Raw genomic sequence first — 10,034 nt, 5'->3', positions numbered from 1 at the left:
CAAGAGCCAGGCAGGATAGTGGGAACGGGGTGGGGGCAGGAACCAGGCAGGGTGGGAGGGCCTGGGGAGCAGGTAAGGGGGGAGCAGGAACCAGGCAGGATGGTGGGAACTGGGGCAGCAGGCAGGGGAGGGGGCAGGAACCAGGCAGGATGGTGGGAACTGGGGCAGCAGGCAGGAACCAGGCAGGATGGTGGGAACTGGGGGAGCAGGCAGAGGACTGGGGGAAGAACCAGGCAGGATGAGAGGGACTGGGGGAGCAGGCGGGGGGGCAGGAACCAGGCAGGATGGTGGGAACCGGGGGAGCAGGCAGAGTGGGGCAGCAGGAACCAAGGGGTCAGGAAACTGGCAGAGATGGGGCAAGGGGATGGGGACTGCAGGGGATAGGGGGGAAGGGGGAAAACAGCCAGGAGGAGAGAGCAGGGTGTGTAGGATTTGCCCCTTGCGTTCCAGTGTTTGTAATTCCCGAAAGTTCAGTTAGATGCCAAATGTCATCTTCTGACAGTCCAAGAGCTGGTGGGGAATTTACCGTTATTTGGTTGCACCGTAGAAATTCCCTATAGTGAGAAAGTGCAAAGGAAAGGTGTCTAGGTTAGTGTCTGCTTTCTCTCAGGGGCTCTCTCTCCAGTTTGCTGGGATTATGCGAGGAAGAGTTTAGATGTCTCTCACAGACCTGCACAAATCCTTCGTGACTTGATGCACTTAAAGAATGTTAGCCTTGTTTCTGCTTAAATTGGCAGGCTCACAGCCCTCACATGTATCCTCTTTCACTCATGCAGTTGTCTAATGAATACAGCTGCCTGACACACCTTTGAGTATGGTTCTCTCTCACACAACACCCACAAACATTTCCTTCACTTGTTCATCCCATACAGTTTTTAGAAACCACAGAAGTGTATTTTCACTAGTTTTATAGCTGCCAAAATGGTAGCCCAGACTGGCATGTTTTATGGGAAAGAAGGATGTGGCATTTAGCTCTCCCCTTGTAAAGAAGTACTATGGATTTTAGGAGTCTGTTTTTTGTGTATTTTTGCATAGTGACCATTCTTGAAACCTCTCCAAATTTTTGTCTGTTGTGCTAACATAAATGCTGTCACACCTACATTTAGTTGAAGCATAAGCTGTGAAACTATTCTCAGAACTAGATAAAAGTTTTGATGAAAATCTGCTCTTGATCCTCCATATTACTCTTCCTATCTCTTGACAATTACCAAATGCTTCAGTACATTCAAAATATAGTAATAAAGGAAAATCATTGTTTCTGTCTAATTTCTAGGGTAATACTTTGCATTGATATTTCTTTCTCTTAGTATTAATGACTGCTCACCTTTAAATATTCATTTTAATGATGTATCCTGGCATCTAATTCTGCTGTTTGTAGACATGCAAAGGAGATGTCAGATACATACTAGTCACTTCTATTTAATTTGGCCCACTGTGTTTAACTTAATCTTTGAAAACTGTCATGGAAATCTATCAGCCCAGCCACAATATATAGACATCTGCCTTTACCAAGATAATGTATGAGAATTTAAAAAAATTATAATTTTTACTTATCTTTCAAAAGAATTACTCTTACTGAGTGAATAAATTTCTTCAAGGTTTTGTTACCTGACAGGATAATTCCACTTCCATTCCAAATACTGAGAGGTTTGAATGTTCATGTATGGTTCCATGTATGTCCTATTTTCTACCTCTTAGAAGGGCCTACATTTATCACAGTAAATAGTAACACCTTTTTTCTCAAAGGATTCTAAAGCCTTTTGATATAGAGGGTCTGATGTTCTGAGGTACAGAATGCCTGCTGCTCCCATTGATTTCAGTTGGATTTCTACATGGTCAGCACCTTTGAAAATTGGACCTAGCCATGACACTGCATATATTGCTCAAGTGCAGCCATCTTTGGGATGGAATAGAGCATCTCTTAAACAAATGCACAACCATAGCACACAACAGTTTAGAATATGAGAAAAATGTAATCAGAAACTGCAAAAATGTTATCATTAGGGGAAGGTCTTGGAGATGTCATAGTAATGATACCACAAACCATGGAAATCATGACAAAATCATAAAAAGTCATCAGAGTTTTTTGCAGAACATACTGGCTCAGACTAGTGATCTACCTAGTTTGGTATCCTGTCTCACAAGGGCCAGCATCAGCTGCTTCAGAGGAAAGTGCAAAAAAATCCTGCAATATGCCGTTGGGGGATAACTTGCTTAGGGGAAAGGTTCCTCCTAAACCCCAATACTCAGCTGTTGTCTTAAAGCCTGAAGCAGGCAGGTGTATATATATAAATATTTAATCTCTTTTTGAATCTTGCTAAATTCTTGGCTGCAATGATACTTCATGGCAATGAATTCCACACACTAATTGTACATTCTAAATAGCCTAGTGTTTTTCTTTATTCTGTTAGCACCTCCCTCAATACTGCGTGATCTATTTGCTGTTCCCCATGTTCAGTTGCCTTTTCTCCTACATGAACCTTAATCTCTCTTTTTCTTTTTCCTGGGCCATGGCACCCCATCACAGGCTCCATATTGTTTTCTCTCCCCCATAGAACTTTTACAGTCTCCCCCTCACACATTTTATTATGATGGGAAGTGTGTCCTTTTCCTCTTGTAGACAGACCAACTAATTAATATGTCACTGTGATATCTCATGCTGCCACTGAGCACAGCTTCGGTATTTAGTGTTTATTGTATCACATGGAGAGGAGAGATGCTGGCAGGGAGCAATGCAGTGAGAGTTCAGCAGCAGTAAAAGAGTGAATACTTAGTTTGGAGACTTTTAAACAGGATGCTTTTTAAAACTGGTGTTAAGCTGATAGCAAAATGAGGTGCTTCTCTTGTCTACCAATGTTATAGGACCCCATGTCAGCTTGGTATGGTTTCATTCTCCAGTGGTTAATGTGGCCCTGGTGTCATTGTGTAAAAGCAAGGAACATGCCGACACAGGTGGTTCTGAGATATTTGCAGGGGTTGGAATCCTTACTCGTGGTAAGTTCTCTCCCTCATTCTTATCTATATTTTAATTGAACTGGAGGTTTATCATGGAAAATTTTGGGAAAACATCATGAAAGGTTATATGGTCACAGTATAACCTTAATAATGTAACAAGTCTTGGAATAATGGTAAAAATAGTCCTGTAAATCATGGACATATTTTCTAGAAACCAAAGTATATGTAGACCCAGGCTACTAAATATTTAATTTTTATGTTATATAGATAACTCTTACCACTTGAGCACATAGCTACTGTCTCCCTCTTACCTAGCCCTCTTGTAGGCCCAGATTGTTTATTTTATTTTTATAAACATCTTAGAGTTTTATGAGGCACCTTATCACCACCACTTGTGTTTTGCCTGGCTGTCCTCATAGTAGTCTAGCTATAGCATGTTGGAGGGGAGAGTCACTATGCATCTATCAGTTGTAATCCTTTGTCTCACAGGACTACTCTATACTAACTTCCTGTCAGCTGTTCTCTTAAGACTTTCATTATAGTTTGTGCAACTATTCACCTATGAAGTTAGTCATCCTCTCACATGCAAAGATGCATATCATTTTCTTTTCTGCTGCTTTATATGCAGTAGTGTTACCTCATAGATGAGCTAAACAGACTGGTTCTTGATTAATAGGATTGTTCTGTTCCTACAAGAAGAATGGCATTAATGCAGAGTTTGGTACAAGTCTGGCCGTCCTGAAATAAACATTTAAAAAAGAGATAAGGGGAAAAATCTCACCCAGCCTGAATTTTTTAAAGTATTTTGGTAATAACTTCCAAATCAGCAGGTGGGCATCTCTTAGAAGTCTGCAGTCACACTTCTGGTTGGTTTTACTGCATCTGAGATCAATAATGACCCCATCTCCTTTAAGGCAGCATAAAGTATTATCTATCAGACCTTCCTTCACTGCACCACACAGCCAGATGGGTTGGAGATAATGCTTGGGTTTCTTCTGTAAGGCAAGAGATAAATATGTGGCATAGAACTAGAAATTGAGCCCATATCTTTAGTTTGATAGAGTAAGGAGGATTTTTCCACAACATTTATACAATAGAGTAATTTAAAAGTAGGAATTGAACATAAGTTATGTCTTAGTCAAATACAAGTTACTGAGCTCAATACAAGGGTAACTGGGTAAAATAAAATGGCCTGTGATATACAAGAGGTCAGACTAAGTGATCCAATGGTCCGTTTTGACCTTAAACACTATGAATTATTTTTCTGGCAAAAATATACAGAAAAATGGTATAAAGCAGTTTACAGATGTGGCAGTAACATTATATTGCTGTACTATATGTTAATATCTTACATCACAGTGCCAGGATGCCAAAACAATAGGGCAAATAAAAGGAAATAACACACTTTTTGAATACCCATTTATCACTAGAATTATATGACTTAATTTGTAAATACATATATGATTCTTGTAGTCAAGCTAAAGGAAATTACCGGTGTTGGAAATGTCAGATGATTCCTTTGATATCTTGCTGTTGTGTTGAAGATAACATTTTGCTTGATTGTTAATATAGTTTATTTTGTAAGTACTGTTCGTCATTATGCATTCCCATTTTTTACCCACAAACATCATTCTGCATGTGGAAAGGCACGCAAAATGCATGTTCTATCTAAAAGAGAGTATACTCACTATATGTAAAAAAAACCCAAATAAAATAAAAACCCTGTAGCTCAGTCAGTGTAACACACTCATGCAAACCATACACAGGAGTGACAGGCACCATACAACTACACAGAACAGCAAAATACAGCTCATATGATCAGTATTGCCAGCTCAAATGTTCAGTTGTCATGAATCAGGCCCTGCAAAATTATGAGACTAGTTTAAAAATCATGAAGTTTATTTAAAATAATAAATATCGGGTTTGTATTATTTGGCTTCATGCTTTTGAATCATTAGGACACGTTTGGGTCACATTTTAAGATTTTTTCTGGAACCGTGAGAGCTAGAAACGTTTTTTAATGAAAGCTGAGATTCTCATGTAATCACATAAGTCTGCGAGCTGCTACTTTAAGAAAAACATCAAATTCATGGGACTTGCAATAAAATCACAAGAGTTGGCAAAACAGGCTAAGTGAATTATTGTATGCAGTGTTGTAGCTGCGTCAGTCCCAGAATATTAGAGACGCTATTTTTTAGTGGACCAACTTCTGTTAGTGAGGGAGACAAGCTTTCAAACTCACAGAGTTCTTCTTCCGGTCATTCTTGTCATTTCAGGGAATGACAGTTTCATATTTAGGAGATTAAATATTGTACTTATTTGCATGTATCTCCCATAATCTACCAAGTCATAGGTAAACTCTCAGGTTAAGATTACTGGTTGTATTAATTAGATATACTTGTGTGCTGTGTACTTGGGCTTTCCATCCTTGACTACATTAGACTTTTCTTTAAATTTCCCATTGTTGCCACCAGTGCACACTCCACTGACAGTAGCAAAGGTGGGAGCTTTAGTGTAGAGAGGATGCTGGTAACCATGTTTTAACCTCAGTGTTGTGTAGATCTTACCTGAGCAGTATTAAAACACTGACCGCCATCTACACTTGTAGTCCCACTATTCCTGCCATTGTAGAGCTGGAATGGCAGGAAATCTTAACGGAAAAAAAGAAAGATCTAGTGCAAATATAGCTTAACTATCTACTTTATATTCATGAATCAGTACATGCGTCTGATGAAGTGGGCTGTAGCCCACGAAAGCTTACGCTCAAATAAATTTGTTAGTCTCTAAGGTGCCACAAGTACTCCTGTTCTTTTTGCGGATACAGACTAACATGGCTGCTACTCTGAAATACATCTTTATTATTCATTTTGATTCAATTAGCTAATGTTTAATGTAAAGCACTTTGGAGAGAATGGGACTATATCAGAGCTAAATATTTCTCTTATTTTTCTCTTTACTCTGTTTTCACTGTGTATTGCCTCAGTTTCCCAAACTGTCCATCTTATCAGGCAAATGGAAAAATTTCAGGAATGCAGAGGATGCAGGTATTAGCTGGAGCTATATTCTGTTGCTGTGCTGGCTTTTACCCAGGCAATAGAAGAGATGATATTAAATGAGATTAATAAGCGGACTTTTGAATAATAAAATTTTATTAACGATACTGTATCAAAGCATGAATTAAGAATTTAAAGTAATACCTTTAAAATCTGGGATGCCCCTTGATGCTGTTTTACAGAGACTACCAATAATTGCTGTGTTACAGGTGTCACAGCCTGCTCCAGACTCCCTTTGTATAAGTAATTTGTGTAGGCCAAACAGCAAGGGCTGTTATCCGTTAATGCTGTGTACATTTCTCTCTTCTTGCCTTGTAGGTGTTGCAAGTCCTGACAGTCCCACAGGTTTCCGTTTCTCTGGAAGATTAGCTCCATTTCCTGTCAATGTCTTAGCTATGTTGTGTCTTCTCCCTGAGGGACCCTCCGGTAGGTTCTGTCTCTCTCCCCTTTCTTCATGTTCACACTTGAATCGTCTTTTTTTTTTTTTTCTGTTGTTTTAAAATAGCCACAGGGCCAGACTCATGAACATCCCCAGCAGTACTGGATCCTTTAAAGGTGCTGTAATGTATTCTTGATCTCCCTTTACACTTCTACCTGCTAAAATGTTTAGGAGTATATAATCAAATAAGCCATTCCAACCCCACAGATACTTTAATATTTTTTCTAGCCTTTGTATACTGTAGCTACTTTATAGAACTATAAAGAGAAAGGCAAACCTAGGCACATGGCCTATACAAGCAGCAGTATAGACAATATGCTAAGCATGTCAAAGAAGTAAGCAAATGCAAGTTATTAGTAAAAATATGCACAAACACTTCTCTATATAACAATTATTGCTAAAAAAAAAGCATAACATCTTTTTACAGCCACAAGTAGAATCAGTGAGATGCAAAGCTATAGCAATACACAATGCTAAATCAATATTTTTAGTCTACTGAAATGTCTGAATCTGATCCATTTTGATCTGTAGGAGGGAGGCTTAATGTTTTTTTTTTTTTAAGTCTGTCCAAACCCTGAATGCTAAACACTGAATGCCTTGTTGTGCTCTATTCTCATTAATTTAGCTGGAAATATTAGGAATGCTGAGATGCTTGAGTCAGAAAATGAATGCCTCCTTCTCTCGTTTAGGCCCGCCTTGCAAGGCTTGCATACAGAACAAAGTGCATACTGTTTCCTTTGAAGATTATTTCACATTCACTCATGTCCACGGCCAATCCGTCTGTCACATTAATTCACCAGTCTTGTAATAGGATTCCAGCACTATCTCTTTACCCCCACTTACAAGTACTGTGCTTCACAGGTCTTCAGTATCAAGATCAGAAATTGGTGATGGCAGTAGGGAGGCAACAGGCATATTAAAGTGTCCCTCCCTTGACTCTGAAACCTTTCTTGACTGGGAGCCTCAATGCCAGTTGTATCCTTCCACATGGCCCCATGTAGTTTTTGGGGTTTTTTCCTTATTCTCCAGACTAGAACAAACGTGGACGTTGTTTTAACTCTTAATTTATTATACCCTGAATATATTAAAATTAGATCTTGGTAATTTGTATTGATGAAGTTTTAAATTTTTTAAAAAGTCTAAAGGTTTTGATGGCAAACTTAAGCAATTTTTATTTTAGAAAAGGATTGCAGCAAGTGATTAGCAGGGCTTGCCAGCCCATTTCAGTGAAGTCTTCAACACCTAGCATATGGCTCCTATGGTTATCTGCCCTTAGAGATGAGATTTCAGTTCGTTTTCCAGAGATGCAAGTAGAGTCACCAGTAAGTCAGTTTTATAATATAATATGGAGATAAGTCCCAAAGGGCTTTTACTGAGCACTCTAATTTGACTCTGCTGTTGGTGCCATTACCAACTGGTGTAGTCCATCAGGAAGGCAAAGATGGTGCCAGTTCAGGTCTGGCATATGTGGTTCTGAGTTTAAAGAAGTCTTTTGCAGACTGCTTCTCCCCCAGGTCCTCTTCAAACTTGGATCTTTCAATTCTTCGGAAGCTTAGATGTCCCTATTTCACTACTGCCGCACAAAAGAAATGCAAGAAAAATATTAAGCGTCAGAAGCCCACACTCAGATGCCACCCCAGTATCCTTCCCACCTCTACGTTTCGTTTTTGCTTTAGATGTTACTTTTTCAGTTGCACTCACAATGGACATCAAGTTAGGGAACTATGTTACTTAAAAAGACTTTTCTTTTCCCTCTCTCCCAATTAATCTTAAACATTGTCCTAAGTTTGTTCCAAAAGTGAACTTTTCATTTTGGTTAAATACGTTGCCATTCCTTCTTTTTGATCCAGTTCTCAACACTTTAGTAAGGACTTGTGGTTTATGGCTTGACTTAGTGGTTGAGAGAGAGCTACCTCCCTTCAGCTGGTCTCCTCATAGCTTGGGGCAGTCACCATTCTGAAAGAATGCTCCATATTTGTCTTTGTCTCTTCAGTTTGTTGTTGAGCTATGTTGTAAAAATGCTGTTGAACCCAAACAGGCAGCCCTACTCGGTCAAATTCAGTCCTGGGGTAAGCACTTGCAACTCTCCTTAAAGTCTCTGGGCCAAATGCATTTTTGACAAGTGTCCGCATAAGTTACACATCAGGTGTAAACTGTCCAGAAAACAGAAGTGGATGTAAACTGTAAAGATAATCCTATTCATTGCTTTTCCTGGTATGTTGCCTTTTGCTTTGTGGGTGTATAAATTGCACCTTCTTGATTGTCAAATTGGTGTAAGGAACACTCCTTACATCCATTACTTACATACATTTTCTGATCAACTTACACCTGATGTGTACATTTCATCTCTTTTAAGTCACAGCTTTATTGGACCTAGTATGTCTATATAACTTTCTGTATTGGATGATAGGCAATGCTTTCCAGTAGGTCTCATTGAACTGATGGATGCCTCATGACTTTGATTTGACCAATTTAGAGGTAGAGATATGCCCTTGTTTTGTTTAGAAAAAGGGACTGATTGCATTCAAAGTGAGAAAAATCATACCAACCTATTAATTTTCTCTATGAATATTAATGTTTATACAAGGTGCTGGACTGATAACCTTGTAAAATCAAAGATCTCTATTTATCCACAGATCATATACAGCTCAGGCAGAAGCACTGTAAACCTCTTTCCACCACCCTTCTAAAGTACACAAAGCCATTTTGCAGGGACCACCTTTAGGAGTGGGAAGGTAGCATTAGTCATCACACACATTAATGCTTGATCTTTCTGATGAGATTGCAAAAAGGTTGTTGATTAGTGCCAACTATAGTGGTAGTGTATGTACTGGGCTGTCCCCACCCTGCTCACTTTGCAAACCAGTGAACAGTTGCCATTGCTAATGACTTTAAGCCCCATAGTGAGCTAGATTAGATTTGAACTTGTCAGCCACAGTAGAAAGCTCTGTATCCTATTACCAATCTGTAAAGTCATCCAGTTTCCCTAACAGCAGATGTTTTAAATGAAATCGGCAGAATCTGATTCTGCAATCTTCAAATATTCACGTCTCAACTAAACTAGTCAATCTGTTTAAATAAAAGTGTACATGTGTTAAATTAACCACCAGATGGAGCCCACACAACCCCAAGGAACAGAACTATATTGACATTGGCAGAGAGAACTATAAACAGTGTAGGCTTCTGTAGCTTCCTAAAAATCAGAGCAAATTTGTGATCTATTTTGCTGTTTGTAAACAAAATGAGGGGTTGGACAGCCAACAAGTTCACCCCTCTAGCCATGAGGCCGCTTCTTGTTATATCTGTATAGCTACTTACTGTTTTTGCACATGCTGCAATTATGTCAGGCCGAGGGAACAGACTTGGCCTATGCAAACATGTAAAAATAATAAACGTTATTTCTTAGAGATTTTCTCAAGCCTGGTGATTTAGCCAGCCAAGGAAAAATTCTAAAGAGTCACCTTCCAGAACTCAGCTAGGGAAAATAGGACACAATGGGTCAAAAATTTCTTTCCCCACACCACTTTCTACAGGCCAAATGGAAATCAGAGATTGAGGAAAAGCCCTATTAAAACATCTAAGGGAGA

At 39.2% G+C, this 10,034-nt stretch overlaps 1 long non-coding RNA gene across 1 annotated transcript in view; it reads left to right on the top strand.

The window, feature by feature from the left end:
- The first annotated feature begins 421 nt into the window (after positions 1-421).
- The window catches only part of LOC120404154, a 30,880-nt gene continuing 21,267 nt past the window's right edge, over positions 422-10,034 (top strand). Inside the window, exons 1-3 of the long non-coding RNA XR_005597831.1 lie at positions 422-588; positions 2,863-2,994; positions 6,327-6,434. This is a non-coding gene — a long non-coding RNA (uncharacterized LOC120404154). The remainder of the gene's footprint in view (positions 589-2,862; positions 2,995-6,326; positions 6,435-10,034) is intronic.

This window comes from Mauremys reevesii, linkage group 4 (genome assembly GCF_016161935.1).
Source record: "Mauremys reevesii isolate NIE-2019 linkage group 4, ASM1616193v1, whole genome shotgun sequence".
In the NCBI taxonomy this organism is placed as follows: Eukaryota; Metazoa; Chordata; order Testudines; family Geoemydidae; genus Mauremys; species Mauremys reevesii.
Note: the sequence above shows the minus strand (reverse complement) of the source record. Positions and strands in the feature narration are given on the sequence as shown.